At 47.7% G+C, this 17,273-nt stretch overlaps 1 protein-coding gene across 1 annotated transcript in view; it reads right to left on the minus strand.

The window, feature by feature from the left end:
* Nucleotides 1–17,273, minus strand: part of RXFP2 (relaxin family peptide receptor 2) — a 347,803-nt gene that overhangs the window by 38,284 nt on the left and 292,246 nt on the right. The window lies entirely within an intron of this gene.

Consider the following 17,273-nt stretch of genomic DNA (forward strand, 5'->3'; position numbering starts at 1 on the left):
CACATAAGTGCAAACTGGACAAAACATACAAAAATAGACTTAAAGACTAAAGTGTCCAACTTAGCTGAGCAGAAAACTGGGAGCAGGAACATGCAACAGAATCACTCTGGATACATTGATGGCCAGCATTAGAATGACTGAGGAGCAAGGTTAAATAGGATACTCCCACATCCTGATAGGAACAGGTGAACTGAGAAGGCAAAGCTTGCAGGACACCAGTACCACAAGAGACCACCGGGGGAGCCCACGAACCGAATCACAACACAGAGATAACTGAGAGGACCTTTCTAAGAAGCCATAGGCAATAAGGGACTATAATACCACCAAGCTAAGAGGAAGGCTTTTAACTCCACCTGGTAAAGTTGGACTCGGAACTCGCTTCCAAGCCGGGCGGATCCTGTCTGTACCTGTGATCTGGTGCTGGACTGTGGCTGCCTGCTACCATCAGTAAACCAGGTAAAAAGACTGCACAACTGTGTCCTTCTTTCTTTACTGCACCATTCACCATCTTCCATCTATTCACCTGGAGCCCTGGGGACCTACTTCACCTGTGGGAAGTTATACCATCTGGCTGCCATAACATCACCCCAGAGGACCCCTTTAAGCAGCGCTGGTCATCCCTGACCGAATACCACAAGTGGCGTCACAAACTTTCTTTATTTCGAAAACCCCTTTAAAGACCATCCCTTTAACATGGGCACCCAGGGCCACAGACTGGGTCACCGCCATGACACATCCCTCTAAGTACCGTACCTGGTACCGAGTACCCCACGGCCCTGGCGGGTGTTCCATTTTGGCGTCAAGAACAGGATAGACTGACCCAGCAAACTGGGTCTTGTGCACCTAAGAGACTGTACTTAAAAGAGAGACTTTATTAAGTTGTGTGCCAGAGATTTTAATGAACTTTTAAAACAGCACCATAACAGAGTCACACCAAAACTGCCGCCATCACTGCGTCACACGGTGCGCGCCCTTTGTTTTCAAAATAACTGCCAACAGCCACCAGCCACCAGAAAGAGCGCCGTGAGGAGCGCAGGAAAAGAGGGGTGTGCCACTGTGGGCGGAGCCTGAAGTGAGAGCCGCAAGTGAGGATGCTGTGCAGGAGAACCGCAAGTGAAGACACTGCAAAGCCGTGGACGGAGGACCAGAAAGAGTGACTAACCGCGCACAGGAGGAACTGCTTCAGACTCCGGAGGAGAGACGTCAGCCAAACTGAAGGTTAGCATGGGGGAATGGAAATGTCTGACCTGGGAGGCGAACTAGCAGCGGTCGCAGCCGCATGTCCCATGATGCCCCCAGGCCCAGCGGTGGTCGCAGCCGCAGGTCTCATGATGCCCCCAGGCCCAGCGGTGGACGCAGCCGCAGGTCCCATAATGCCACCAGTCCCTGCAGTGCCTGCAGCTCCTAAAAATAGGTCAGACCCCACCGCAGTAACAGCTCCAATAATGCCGCTATCCATGCCCTATATACCAGGAGCGGCCTGGCTGCCATAATATTCAGGGGAGTCCCACATCCTCAATGACTTTAAAGAAAGACTCTGCAGCTTATTTCAGGTGTACCCCCTGTTGGAACAACAAAAAGTCAACATCCTAACTGGCCAATAAATTGGTGCAGCACAAAAAGAAGTGAAATCCTGGCGAGATATTGGAAAAGGAACTGTTGAGCAAATATTAGCCAAACTGAAAGACACTTTTGACACTTGCACTGCAGCAATAGCAAACATGAGATTCTTTGGATGTAACAGAGGGTGCAGGACAGTATACGGGACTATGCCCTTGACCAAAATTGTGCAGTCCATGCAAGTGCCCCCAAAGGAGAAGATCCAGCTGGCCTCCAGTCCAGGAGGATGCAGGCCTGAGGACCTGCCCTAGAACAAAAAGTAAAAATGTTATTAATGTAATTTTGTGCACCTGAAAAATGTTTGCACTTGTTTTATGTAATGTTCAAAAAAGAAAACTCCCTGCTATATATTCCTGCAATGTTTAAGAAATTACCTCCCATAAAGGGAAGCTCAAATTTACATATGTTTAACCTGTTTATCAGCATTTACAAAATTTTGCATGTCTTTTAATAACCTGTACCTCTTGTTTTCTTTTCCCAGTCCGGGAGTCCTGAATTTAACTGGGGGTGTGGGGGGGGAGTGTGATGCCCCAGCAGGGTCCTGGTTGTCACAGTGGCATTGCATTCCTCACGGGGAGAGTGATGTCACGCTTGGAAGTGATGAAGGATTCCTTTTGACAGGTAATCAGCATGTAGCGCCCGCACTGCCGCAGGGCCGAGGGGTACCCGGTACCGGGCCTCTGAGTCTCTGGCTCTGGGGTTGTCACGGTGGCTAGGCCCCGGTCCGTGACCCTGCCGAGGGGCGCACAGTGAACGATGCGACTGATGTAGATGGTGACGCTGTGGTGGTGCAGTGCAGTAAATAACGAGGACACCAGGTTGCAGTCTCTTTACCTCTTTACTGAAGATCTCTGAGTCCTCAGTCCGGAACACGGTTCACCAGGCTGCGCAAGTCCGGCCGGTCCAATGGCACCTCCAGAGTTCTCTTCACAGGTGGAAATCGGTGCCTTCCTACTAGCGCTATGTGTTGTGGTCCTTCCCTGCTGTGCTTACGGAAAGTCCCCCACAACTGTTGTGTCTGTTTCTTAAGTTCCCTCACAACTCGATTAGATGATGTTCTGCTAATCCTCCGTCCCTCCCTGATGTTCTGGTTGGGACGGCACCCGTTTGACGGATAGGCTCGGAGCTCTTCCGGGACCCTAGAGTCGCCCCTCTCCACAAGTTGCCCCCCAAGACTGCATAGGTGATATAAGTTAGACAGCCCGCCTTAGACTGACTGTCCTGCCGCTGTTTAGAGTATTGCTTGAAGCTGAATGTTATGATACTCCCTCGGCGTTCCGGCCACCGGTAGTGCGCCTCAGTAGGATGTTGCTTCGGTCTTACAGCACGACTCCTACTGGTATTTCTCCTTTGCGTGATCTCGTTTCTCACTCAGCACAATCTATCTCGCTTCTAATCCTTCCTTGGGTACCGCCGCTACCCGGAGCAGGCACGGTCCCGTTACGTTCTTTCAAATGCCAAGCCTCTGTCAGGATCCCACCCCCTGACAGAGACCCTACTGTATCTTCCCCCACAACACCCTCTGCCACAAGGTGTTGCCTGGTTCCAACCCAGTCAGCTTTCTCATCTAACTTCCTGCCTGACCCCCAGTTTACCCACTATGGTGGGGAGTGGCCTAGTGAATAGAACCCTTAGCTCCCCCCGGAGGCCCGACTGTGAAATGTATTGGTGTCTGTGATACCTGATCCGATGAACTCCTTCAGTGCCATCAGACGTACCATAGCTCCTCTTAGTGGCGGAGCCACAGTACTGCAACGACCAGGACTCTGGGGCGCTGCACTCCCCCCTGGTTAAACACAGTACTCCGGGACTGGGAAGAAAACAACAATACAAGTTAGCAAAAAGACATACAGTTTTGTTGAGTGTAATAACAATAAGCATATTTAAACAGGCTTCCCTTTATGGGAGGTAAGGACACTTGAACGTTACAAACGTGGTTAAATATCATAGCAACATGCTATAAATAACTTTTCTTACCCAACCGGGTATTCTACTAAGTACAAGATTGTGGAACAATAATTTAACATTGCCTTTAAGGACATACACTCTAAATCCACTAAAGACCTTCCTATAATCACATTATAAGGTAATTTAACTTTTTCATTCCCCTTCTTTAAATCTGCAGGACCGCCTGTCCTAACGGCACCAGACCTACTGCCTCTCCTTTCTATGCAGGACCGCCCCGTTCAGCCCGGGCCTACTGCCTTTTCTACTACTATACACAGTATAGAACATAACATTACTTTCAGTTTAAGAGCACTGAGCCATCTCTACATGACTCCTATGAGGACTCAGGGTTTACCTTCTATCCCAACTATCTATCAACATTATTAAAACATTTTCTATTGAACATTAAGCCTTCTCATTATCTTTCTCTCTATCATGCATGCTGGACATCACGTCTATCCCTACGGGCCCACTGCATCTTTCTTCTATCTTTCACTTTTTCTTGTCAGAGAACATCATCAGCATTTCTTCACAATCAACTAATTAAATACATATAACTTACTCACATAAACATTATCATCACTTTCTTTGGTCAAGACATTATTGCTTCCAGTCTTAAAGCAATATCACGGTTTAAGCGCAACAAATGAACATCCCCTTTAAGAGGGGACCAAGTCTCTATGAGGTAGCACGCCTTCTCAAGCTACCAGTCCATACTCAGCAAAGGTTCCAGTGTGGTATCTTCACAAAGAGTCCTTCTTTAAGTAAAACCAGTAGGGAGCGCCTTTAATAAGGTGCAAACTATGTACAAGAAGTTCGGATCATGCACTGTTCATGATTTCAGCAGTTCTTTTCAACTAGAAACTTGTGCAAAAACTTTGGAAAAACAACCAAAAACAATAGGGATCCCAGGTCAACAGAAGGATCCCTTTAAGAGTTACCCTAAATGGGTTTAGCAGCACAACAGTAAACTATTTACATTGCTCAGTGTATCGAGGTTTATCCTTCTAAATCGGGGGGTAATCTTCGTTCCCCGGCCTTAGCTGCACCTGTACTGGTAGTTAGTCTCTCAGATGCCATCAGGTCAGCTGGGGTCTGGATCTGAAGGCTAATCCTGCTCGCCAGTTCGGTAGCCGCTACAAGGCGTACCGTGGTGATAGGAACAAGGTCCGGCAAATCGGGATCAGTCATGATCGGGGCAACAGGGGGCGCTCTCTCAGGCTCACACCGTCGAACGTTCCGGGCACACCATCCTTGTGCACTCTGATGGCGGGTGTAAGTCACCTGATCCCCTCTTTGTAACGGATCACCATTTCGACTGCAGCAGGGGGTCTTCACGTTATAGCTAGTAACAAAGACGTCAGTTGGCAGCCCCGGTTCCTGTATGGAGCCCCATCCCCTCTTCGGGTGGTAGGCCAGCACAGTTCCCCGCTTTACCACGTCTTTCCTACCGGGAGCAGACTTCTTACGTTGTGTGTCAGATTGTTCGGTCTCGTCTTGATCTTTCCAGTGTTGTATTAGGCATTGTTTATACTGTTCCCAGGTAAGTACCGCAAGGGTGAGACCATCCTCCCGGGCCCCATCCGGCCCGGTCCAGGGGGTGTCCCACCGGAGGATCACCCCGTCTAAGCCCACGTCTAGGGGTTCTCCCATCTTGGTTGGTAGTGGAGGCACTAGCTTCCCCATCGCGTTAGAGGCAAGGATGACCCGCTCCACCAAGAAAGAACGATCATTGCTGGGGTGAGGAGCGGTCACAGGGGCGAGATCGCTCAGGGGAACCGGATCGGTCGGGGGAGCAGAATCGGCCAGGGGAGTAGGGATGCCGTCCATACCTGCGCCTGATGTGATTCCACCGATGTCGCTCTGGTCCGTTGACGAGGACACTGGAATCGGCTGCAGCCCGGACCGCGGCTCCTCCGGAGTCACCTCTTGATGTAACTCCGCCCTCCCTGGTTCCATAGCTGGGATAGGTTGACTCGGCTCCTCCATTGGCGGCTCCAAGGAGTTCGGGTCCCTCACCGGCGGTGGACGCGAGTCCGCTTCTGATGGGTGAGGGCAAGCCGGGATCACTTCGCCGCTGCTCGGGCACTTGCTGCTCATCGCCGCTGTCTGGCATTCGGCGGCAATGCATGCACCTGGCTCCGCTATTTCTCCGAGGTCGAGTCCCTCCTTCACCTCGTTCCCGCCATTGCAAGTCAGGGGGCAGTTCTCCTCTGTTGCTGGGTAGGTCGTCCTCTCGCAGCAGGAGTTCGAGGGGGCGGTCGCTACTTCTGGCGCCACTTTGGTAGTCTCCTCCCATGGCACGCCCTTCTTCTTCCTCTGCGCCCCCTGTGACGCCGCAATGGCGGCGGTTTTGGCGCAAACTTTTGGCGGCAAGTGACAATCCACAGTTTTGGTAATAAAGTACAGTCCAAGCACAACAAATCACAGTCCCAAGGCACACATGACCTGACTCTTCAGGCTTAAGTAGATCCTGTTCGTGACGCCAAGTTGTAGCGCCCGCACTGCCGCAGGGCCGAGGGGTACCCGGTACCGGGCCTCTGAGTCTCTGGCTCTGGGGTTGTCACGGTGGCTAGGCCCCGGTCCGTGACCCTGCCGAGGGGCGCACAGTGAACGATGCGACTGATGTAGATGGTGACGCTGTGGTGGTGCAGTGCAGTAAATAACGAGGACACCAGGTTGCAGTCTCTTTACCTCTTTACTGAAGATCTCTGAGTCCTCAGTCCGGAACACGGTTCACCAGGCTGCGCAAGTCCGGCCGGTCCAATGGCACCTCCAGAGTTCTCTTCACAGGTGGAAATCGGTGCCTTCCTACTAGCGCTATGTGTTGTGGTCCTTCCCTGCTGTGCTTACGGAAAGTCCCCCACAACTGTTGTGTCTGTTTCTTAAGTTCCCTCACAACTCGATTAGATGATGTTCTGCTAATCCTCCGTCCCTCCCTGATGTTCTGGTTGGGACGGCACCCGTTTGACGGGTAGGCTCGGAGCTCTTCCAGGACCCTAGAGTCGCCCCTCTCCACAAGTTGCCCCCCAAGACTGCATAGGTGATATAAGTTAGACAGCCCGCCTTAGACTGACTGTCCTGCCGCTGTTTAGAGTATTGCTTGAAGCTGAATGTTATGATACTCCCTCGGCGTTCCGGCCACCGGTAGTGCGCCTCAGTAGGATGTTGCTTCGGTCTTACAGCACGACTCCTACTGGTATTTCTCCTTTGCGTGATCTCGTTTCTCACTCAGCACAATCTATCTCGCTTCTAATCCTTCCTTGGGTACCGCCGCTACCCGGAGCAGGCACGGTCCCATTACGTTCTTTCAAGTGCCAAGCCTCTGACAGGATCCCACCCCCTGACAGAGACCCTACTGTATCTTCCCCCACAACACCCTCTGCCACAAGGTGTTGCCTGGTTCCAACCCAGTCAGCTTTCTCATCTAACTTCCTGCCTGACCCCCAGTTTACCCACTATGGTGGGGAGTAGCCTAGTGAATAGAACCCTTAGCTCCCCCCGGAGGCCCGACTGTGAAATGTATTGGTGTCTGTGATACCTGATCCGATGAACTCCTTCAGTGCCATCAGACGTACCATAGCTCCCCTTAGTGGCGGAGCCACAGTACTGCAACGACCAGGACTCTGGGGCGCTGCAAGCACATACAACACCATTCTGACTCCAGGCCAGAAGGGGGGCGTTCCATGTGGCCCCCTCATCCCCATCCTGGTATGCATGGCCCCTCATCCTCATCCTAGTATGCATGGCCCCCTCATCCCTATCCTGGTATGCATGGCCCCATTATCCCCATCCTGGTATACATGGCCCCCTCATCTCCATCCTGGTTATGCACATCCCCCTCATACCCATCCTGGTATTCATGGCGCCTATCCCCATCCTGATATACATGGTCCCTTTATCCTCATCCTGGTATGCATGGTTTCACCCTTTAAAGAGAACCTGTCAGGTCCCCCATGCCCTCCAACCCAGAAGCATTCACTTATTTGTGAGTAAATTCCCAGCCTAACCAGCCCTGTATAACGTTTTTCTGTGCAAATAAGGTGTAAAAAAGCAATTATATTGCCCCCATTTCCTATGCTAATGAGGGCTTTGACTAGTCGATGGGGCGTTAGTTGCCCTAGACTTGTCACCCCTTTTTCCATGTTATTAGGAACCTGTGGGCGCGACAACAGAATTTGCAAGAGCTGGCATCATCGCCAGCCTCTGCAAATCTATCGCATGCCCGCCACACATTTTTAGCATCACTGCACCTATGGGTGTACACTACTCGGCTTCAGAGATGCACTGTTCATGACCGGAAACCATCGTCTAAACTACCAGTCATGGGCAGTACGTGCCTCTGAAGCTGGGTAAACGGTTCCCGGCTTTAGAGGCGCGCATTGCTTATTTCCAGAAATTAAGAAGATGGTTTTTGATCATGCGCAGTGCGCGCCTCTGAAGCTGGGAAGTGTACGTCTGGCTTCAGAGACGCAATGATGCTGCCGGATTAAGCGGCACGCATGCACTAGATTTGCATGAGCAGCGATGACGGCGCTCATCCAAATTATGTTATCACGCAGTGAGGGGCGTGATAACATGGAAAGAGGGCTGACTAGTCTAGGGCAACTAGTCAAAACTCTCATTAGCATAGCAAATGGCAATATAAATACTTTTTTTTAGAACTCATTTGTACAGAAAAACATTATACAGGGCTGGTTAGGCAGGGAATTTACTCATAAATAAGTGAACGCTGCTGGGTTGGTGGGCATGGGGGATCTTACAGGATCTTACAGGTTCCCCTTAACCTCTGTACAGGGATCTGATTTTACATAGGAACCCCTGGGTTGGAGACTCAGAATTGGCTGTTGTTTGTTGGTGAGGGCCGGCCACAATGGTCAGGTAGCCGGGTCAGAATCAGGAGGGCAAAGAAGGTACAAACCTCCAGGCAAGAGAATGGTCAGTAAATGAGCTGAGGTCAGAGACAGAAAAATCAGTTAGAAAAGAGGAGCTGAAATCAGGGTGTGCGAACCAGGTAAGCAGAACTGTATCTTGCAGATTCGAGTATTGTCTAATTGGCAAAGGTAACGAGCTGATTACTCCAGCTGACAGCGCCCATACTGCTAGATTTGATGGCAGTATAGCCTGTGCCACCCAGACCTTCTGGTCCCGACATCACCTTCATCATCACTGCCGCTAGCAGAATGAATATGGTGGCACCTGCTACAAGATGCAGATGTGATTATTTTTTTCTGTTTTTGTTTGGTATGTATGTTTATTTATAAGAATACTAGCTGTACTACCCGGCTTCGCCCGGGTTAATGACTGCTGTTAGCAAAATAGAATGTGTTAACAAAAATTTATTCTGCACACAAAAACCACAAAACAAATAGATAGAAATGTAATTATTAAAAGGCAAAAACTAAGCAAATAGAAGCATTTCACAACATATATTAGCTTTGTTATACTGAGAATGTCTTTGTTGCCTATATTAACCAATCAGAGCTCAGGTTAATTAACTGTAGCAAAATAGAAGCTGAGCTGTGATTGGTTGCTATTGGCAGCCTGATAAATCCCCAGCCAACAGGAAGCCCTCCCCCCTGGCAGTATATATTAGCTCACACATACACATAATAGACAGGTCATGTGACTGACAGCTGCCGTATTTCCTATATGGTACATTTGTTGCTCTTGTAGTTTGCTTATTAATCAGATTTTTATTTTTGAAGGACAATACCAGACTTGTGTGTGTTTTAGGGCGAGTTTTATGTGTCAAGTTGTGTGTGTTGAGTTGCGTGTGGCGACATGCATGTAGCGACTTTTGTGAGATGAGTTTTGTGTGGCGACATGCGTGTAGCAACATTTTGTGTGTTGAGTTGCATGTGACAGGTTAGTGTAGCAAGTTGTGTGCAGCAAGATTTGTGCATGGCGAGTTTTGCGCGTGGCGAGTTTTATGTGTGGTGCATTTTGAGTATGTGCAAGTTTTGTGTGAGGCAACTTTTGCATGTGGTGCAACTTTTGTACATGTGGCAATTTTTCTGTGTGTGCAAGTTTTGCATGAGGTGAGTTTTCCATGAGGTGAGTTTTGCACGTGTGGCGAGTTTTGCGTGAGCCTAGTTTTGCATATGGCGAGTTTTGCATGTAGCGAGTTTTGAGTGGTGACTTTTGTGTTTCGACTTTTATGTGGCGAGGTTGGTGTGTGTGTGTGGTGAAATGTGTGCTGAGGGTGGTATATGTGTTCAAGCACGTGGTAGTGTGTGGCGCATTTTGTGTTTGTGTTCATATCCCCGTGTGTGGTGAGTATCCCATGTCGGGGCCCCACCTTAGCAACTGTACGGTATATACTCTTTGTCGCCATCGCTCTCATTCTTTAAGTCCTCATTGTTCACATCTGGCAGCTGTCAATTTTCCTCCAACACTTTTCCCTTCACTTTTTCCCCATTATGTAGATAGGAGCAAAATTGTTTGGTGAATTGGAACGCGCGGGGTTAAAATTTCACCTCACAACATAGCCTATGACGCTCTCGGGGTCCAGACGTGTGACTGTGCAAAATTTTGTGGCTGTAGCTGCGACGGTACAGATGCCAATCCCGGACATACACACATACATACATACACACATTCAGCTTTATATATTAGATATACCTGTATGTAATCTCCTGTATATAGTATATACCTGTGTGTCATCTCACCTATATATAGTATATATCTGTGTGTCATCTCCTGTATATAGTATATACCTATATGTCATCTCCTCCTATACATAGCATATACCTGTGTCATCTCCTCCTGTATATACTATATACCTGTAGGTAATCTGCTCCTGTATATAGTATATACCTGTGTGTCATCTCCTCCTGTATATAGTATATACCTGTATGTCAGCTCCTCCTGTATGTAGTATGTACCTGTATGTCATCTCCTCCTCTATATAGTATATACCTGTGTGTCATCTCTCCTGTATATAGTATATATCTGTGTGTCATCTCCTCCTGTATATAGTATATACCTGTGTGTCATCTCCCCTGTAAATAGTATATACCTGTGTGTCATCTCCTGTATATAGTATATAGCTGTATGCCATCTCCTCCTGTATTAGCCCTCGTTCACACGTTATTTGGTCAGTATTTTTACCTCAGTATTTGTAAGCTAAAATGGCAGCCTGATAAATCCCCAGCCAACAGTAAGCCCACCCCCTGGCAGTATATATTAGCTCACACATACACATAATAGACTGGTCATGTGACTGACAGCTGCCGGATTCCTATATGGTACATTTGTTGCTCTTGTAGTTTGTCTGCTTATTAATCAGATTTTTATTTTTGAAGGATACCAGACTTGTGTGTGTTTTAGGGCGAGTTTCGTGTGTCAAGTTGTGTGTGTTGAGTTGCGTGTGGCGACATGCATGTAGGGACTTTTGTGAGATGAGTTTTGTGTGGCGACATGCGTGTAGCAACTTTTTGTGTGTCGAGTTGCATGTGACAGGTTAGTGTAGCAAGTTGTGTGCAGCAAGTTTTGCGCATGGCGAGTTTTGCGCGTGGCGAGTTTTATGTGTGGTGCCTTTTGAGTATGTGCAAGTTTTGTGTGAGGCAACTTTTGCATGTGTTGCAACTTTTGTGCATGTGGCAATTTTTCTGCGTGTGGCAATTTTTCTGCGTGTGCAAGTTTTGCGTGTGGCGAGTTTTGCACGTGTGGCGAGTTTTGCATGTGGAGAGTTTTGCGCGTGGCGAGTTTTGAGCGGCGACTTTTGTGTTTCTACTTTTATGTGGCGAGGTTGGTGTATGTGTGGTGAAATGTGCACTGAGGGTGGTATATGTGTTCGAGCACGTGGTAGTGTGTGGCGCATTTTGTGTGTGTGTTCATATCCCCGTGGTGGTGTGATTATCCCATGTTGGGGCCCCACCTTAGCAACTGTACAGTATATACTCTTTGGTGCCATCGCTGTCATTCTTTAAGTCCCCCTTGTTCACATCTGGCAGCTGTTAATTTGCCTCCAACACTTTTCCTTTCATTTTTTCCCCATTATGTAGATAGGGGCAAAATTGTTTGGTGACTTGGAAAGCGCGGGGTTAAAATTTCACCTCACAATATAGCTTTGACGCTCTCAGGGTCCAGACGTGTGACTGTGCAAAATTTTGTGCCTGTAGCTGCGACGCCTCCAACACTTTTCCTTTCACTTTTTCCCCATTATGTAGATAGGGGCAAAATTGTTTGGTGAATTGGAAAGCGCGGGGTTAAAATTTCACCTCACAACATAGCCTATGACGCTCTCGGGGTCCAGACGTGTGACTGTGCAAAATTTTGTGGCTGTAGCTGCTACGGTTCAGATGCCAATCCCGGACATACATACATACATACATACACACACACACACATTCAGCTTTATATATTAGATATTATACTCTGGCCCTGTTGTATTATTTTTTGTGATATCTGCAAGGATGCCTTGAAGATATGTAGGAGATAGGTTCATAAAATCTTAACTTGGGCACAGAATATTACAAGGTCATAAGTGTTTTGATTTAGATTAGGAAAACACAAAGTAGTACAAGAAAAATTGAGACCTATATTCTCTTCCAATATTTTCTTTTAGTGAACCTTTTTTTTTTACATTTTTATCCAAGAAGTATCGTTTCTCCTTGCGGAGATCGACATGCTAAGCATGCCGAGATGAGGAGAGTTAAAGCTGCAATGCTCCTCTGGGTAATATGCTAATTATGCAAATTGTCTCTTCAGAGAGGAAGAGAGCTAGAACTCTAGTGCCACCTATTTTTTGACATTTTTGAAATTCATATAGTCCACAATACAATTTTTTCATCTCCTGGGTTTCATTTATGGAGTTATTATCAGTGGCAGATGTACTGTAGCTAAGCACTGATTCATCAAAGCAATTTTGCAAGAATTCTTTTGGCATTTTTTACTCCAGATTCTCCCAGCTTCATCAAAATTGGCGGAAGCGGACCATGGTGGAAGCGTGATGCCACAGCTCATCCAATTCAGAATGAGCTGTAGCGTTTTCTGTGACAGAAGTTAGGGAATGGAGTTATATTTCTGGCATGGTGTACATGGGCGCATGCCGCTTGTCAGATGCTACTCATTCACTAAGAGGCATGCGCTGCTTAACCCCTTCATGACCCAGCCTATTTTGGCCTTAATGACCTTGCCGTTTTTTGCAATTGTGACCAGTGTCCTTTTATGAGGTAATAATTCAGGAACGCTTCAACGGATCCTAGCGATTCTGATAATGCTTTTTCGTGACATATTGAGCTTCATGCTAGTGGTAAATTTAGGTCGATAATTTTTGCGTTTATTTGTGAAAAAAATGGAAATTTGGAGAAAATGTTGAAAATTTTGCAATTTTCAAATTTTGAATTTTTATTCTGTTAAACCAGAGAGTTATGTGACACAAAATAGTTAATAAATGACATTTCCCACATGTCTACTTTACATCAGCATAATTTTGGGAACAAAATTTTTTTTTGCTAGGAAGTTATAAAGGTTAAAATTTGACCAGCGATTTTCTCATTTTTACAACAAAATTTATAAAACCATTTTTTTAGGGACCACCTCACATTTGAAGTCAGTTTGAAGGGTCTATATGGCTGAAAATACCCCAAAGTGACACCATTCTAAAAACTGCACCCCTCAAGGTGCTCAAAACCACATTCAAGAAGTTTATTAACCCTTCAGGTGTTTCACAGCAGCAGAAGCAACATGGAAGGAAAAAATGAACATTTAACTTTTTAGTCACAAAAATGAACTTTTAGCAACATTTTTTTAATTTTCCCAATGGTAAAAGGAGAAACTGGACCCCGAAAGTTGTTGTACAATTTGTCCTGAGTACGCTGATACCCCATATGTGGGGGGAATCACTGCTTGGGCGCACGACAGGACTCGGAAGGGAAGGAGCGCCATTTGACTTTTTGAATGAAAAATTGGCTCCAATCTTTAGCGGACACCATGTCGCGTTTGGAGAGCCCCTGTGTGCCTAAAGATTGGAGCTCCCCACAAGTAACCCCATTTTGGAAGCTAGACCCCCAAAGGAACTTATCTAGATGCATAGTGAGCACTTTCAACCCTCAGGTGCTTCACAAATTGATCCGTAAAAATGAAAAAGGACTTTTTTTTCACAAAAAATTTTTTTAGCCTCAATTTTTTCATTTTCTCATGGGCTACAGGATAAAATGGATCTTAAAATGTGTTGGGCAATTTCTCCTGAGTACACCGATACCTCACATGTGGGGGTAAACCACTGTTTGGGCACACTGCAAGGCTCGGAAGGGAAGGAGCTCCATTTGACTTTTTGAATGAAAAATTAGCTCCAATCGTTAGCGGTCACCATGTCACGTTTGGAGAGCCCCGTGTGCCTAAACATTTGAACTCCCCCACAAGTGACACCATTTTGAAAACTAGACCCCCCAAGGAACTCATCTAGATGTGTGATGAGCACTTTCAACCCCCAAGTGCTTCACAGAAGTTTAGAATTTTTTATTTTCACAAGGGTAATAGGAGAAATTGGACCCCAAAAGTTGTTGTCCAGTTTGTCCTGAGTACGCTGATACCTCATATGTGGGGGTAAACCACTATTTGGGCACATGGCAGAGCTCAGAAGGGAAATAGTAATGTTTTGGAATGCAGACTTTGATGGAATGGTCTGCGGGCGTCATGTTACATTTGCAGAGCCCCTGATGTGCTTAAACAGTAGAAACCCCCAACAATTGACCCCATTTTGGAAACTAGAGCCCCCAAGAAACTTATCTAGATGTGTTGAGCACTTTGAACCCCCAAGTGCTTCACAGAAGTTTATAGCACAGAGCCGTGAAAATAAAAAATCATTTTTTTCCTTCAAAAATGATTTTTTAGCCCGCAATTTTTTATTTTCACAAGGGTAACAGGAGAAACTGAACTGCAATAGTTGTTGTCCAGTTTGTCCTGAGTACGCTGATGCTCAATATGTGGGGGTAAACCACTGTTTGGGCACACGTCGGGGCTCGGAAAGGAAGTAGTGACGTTTTGAAATGCAGACTTTGATGGAATGGTCTGCGGGCGTCACGTTGCGTTTGCAGAGCCCCTGATGTACCTAAACAGTAGAAACCCACCACAAGTGACCCCATTTTGGAAACTAGACCCCCTAAGGAACTTATCTAGATGTGTGGTGAGCACTTTGAACCCCCCCCAAGTGCTTCACAGAATTTTAAAACGCAGAGCCGTGAAAATAAAAATTCATTTTTTTCCCACAAAAATACCGTATTTTCCGGCATATAAGACGACTGGGCGTATAAGACGACCCCCCAACTTTTCCAGTTAAAATATGAAATCTTCTTAAAAGTCGGGGGTCTTCTTATATGCCGTATGTCGTCTTATAGGGCCGGTGACTAGTGTGCCTTTTGGGGTGGGGAGTGGTCCCGATGACGAAGAGAGGGGGCGTCTCACAGGAAAGTGTGAGTGGAGTAGCCCCCTATTACCTCATTGCGGCAGCGTGGGGGTCTCTGTGCTGGGGAGCGGCGGCTCCTCATTGCGGTAGCATAGTGTTTCTGTGCTGGGAGCGGCAGCTCCTCTTCGTGCCGTGGGTGCTGTGGGGCGGTGCATCTTCTTGCAGCGTTGGGGCTCCTCCGGCATCTCCTCAAAGCCCAGAGGCACCGGCAGCTCCATTGCTGCGATGCGGTGGCCTCCGGGAAAATGGTCGCTGGGGGCGGCGCATGCTCAGATTCAGATCTCGTCTCCCGAGATCTCGGGATGAGATCTGAATCTGAGCATGCGCCGCCCCCAGCGGCCATTTTCCCGGAGGCCACCGCATCGCAGCAATGGAGCTGCCGGTGCCTCCGGGCCTTGAGGAGATGCCGGAGGAGCCCCGACGCTGCAAGAAGATGCACCGCCCCACAGCACAGAGCCCCCACGGCACGAAGAGGAGCTGCCGCTCCCAGGACAGAAACCCTATGCTGCCGCAATGAGGAGCCGCCGCTCCCCAGCACAGAGACCCCCACACTGCCGCAATGAGGTAATAGGGGGCTACTCCACTCACACTTTCCTGTGAGACGCCCCCTCTCTTCGTCATCGGGAACAATCCCCCCCACCCACCATATGCACATTTGTCTGTACCCGGCGTATAAGACGACCCCTGACTTTTAAGAAGATTTTGAGGGGTTAAAAAGTCGTCTTATACACCGGAAAATACGGTAATTTTTTAGCCCCCATTTTTTTATTTTTCCAAGGGTAACAGGAGAAATTAGACCCCCAACATTGTTGTAAAATTTTTCCTGAGTACACTTATGCTCCATATGTTTGGGTAAACCACTGTTTGGGTGCACGTCGGGGCTCGGAAGGGAGGGAGCACCATTTGACTTTTTGAATGCAAGATTGGATGGAATCAATGGTGGCGCCATGTCGTGATTGGAGACCCCCTGATGTGCCTAAACAATGGAAACCCCTCAATTCTAACTCCAACACTAACCCCAAAACACCCCTAACCCTAATCCCAACTCTAACCATAACCGTAATCCCAACCTTAACCCCAACACCCCCCTAACCACAATCCTAACCCCCAACACACCCCTAACCCTAATCCCAACCCTAACCACAACCCTAACCCCAACACAGAACCAACCCTAATCCCAACCCTAACCATAACCCTAACCACAAGCCTAACCCTAACCTTAACACACCCCTAACCCTAATCTTAACTCTAATTCCAACCCTAACCCTAATTCCAACCCTAACTCTAGTTCCAGTCCTAACCCTAAGGCTATGTGCCCACGTTGCGTATTCGTGTGCGGATTTTTCCGCACTGTTTTTGAACAATCCGCAGGTAAAACGCACTGCGTTTTACTTGCCGATTTACCGCAGATTTCCAGTGTTTTTTGTGCGGATTTCACCTGCGGATTTCTATTGAGGAACAGGTGTAAAACGCTGCGGATTCCACACAAAGAATTGACATGCTGCGGAAAATGCAACGCAGCGTTTCCGCATGGTATTTTCTTTACCATGGGCACAGCGGATTTGGTTTTCCATAGGTTTACATGGTACTGTAAACGTGATGGAAAACTGCCACGAATCTGCAGAGGCCAATCCGCTGCAGATCCACAGCCAAATTAACCCCATGTGCACATAGCCTAATTCTAACCCTAACCCTAATTGCAACCCTAACCCTAATTGCAACCCTAACCCTAATTCTAACCCTAACCCTAACTGCAACTCTAACCCTAGCCCTAACCCTAACCCAAGCCCTAACCCTAACCTTAGCCCTAACCCTAGCCCTTACGCTAATCCTAGTTATAACCCTAACCCTAGTGGAAAAATAAAAATAAAAATATTTTATTTATTTCATTATTTTCCCTACGTATGAGGGGTGATAAGGGGGGCTTTATTTACTATTATTTTAATTTTGATCACTGTGATATAACCTATCACAGTGATCAAAATGTACCTGGAATGAATCTGCCAGCCGGCAGATTCGGCGGGTGCACTGCGCATGCGCCCGCCATTTTGGAAGATGGCGGTGCCCATCGCTGAAGACAGATGGACACCAGGAGGGACACTGGATTTGGTAAGTATGGGGGGGTAGGATCGGACAGTGGGGGTGGAGGGGAGGCCGGGGGCAGGTGGAGGGGAGAGGAGGCCAGCGGAGCACAGAACGGAGGGGAGGAAAGACTGACAGCGGCGGCAGATCACTGCTGTCAGTCGGTGGAAGGGGCAGATTGCGGTCTCCAGCCATGGCCTATGGTATTACA

Source organism: Ranitomeya variabilis, chromosome 3 (assembly GCF_051348905.1).
Source record: "Ranitomeya variabilis isolate aRanVar5 chromosome 3, aRanVar5.hap1, whole genome shotgun sequence".
Taxonomy (NCBI): domain Eukaryota; kingdom Metazoa; phylum Chordata; class Amphibia; order Anura; family Dendrobatidae; genus Ranitomeya; species Ranitomeya variabilis.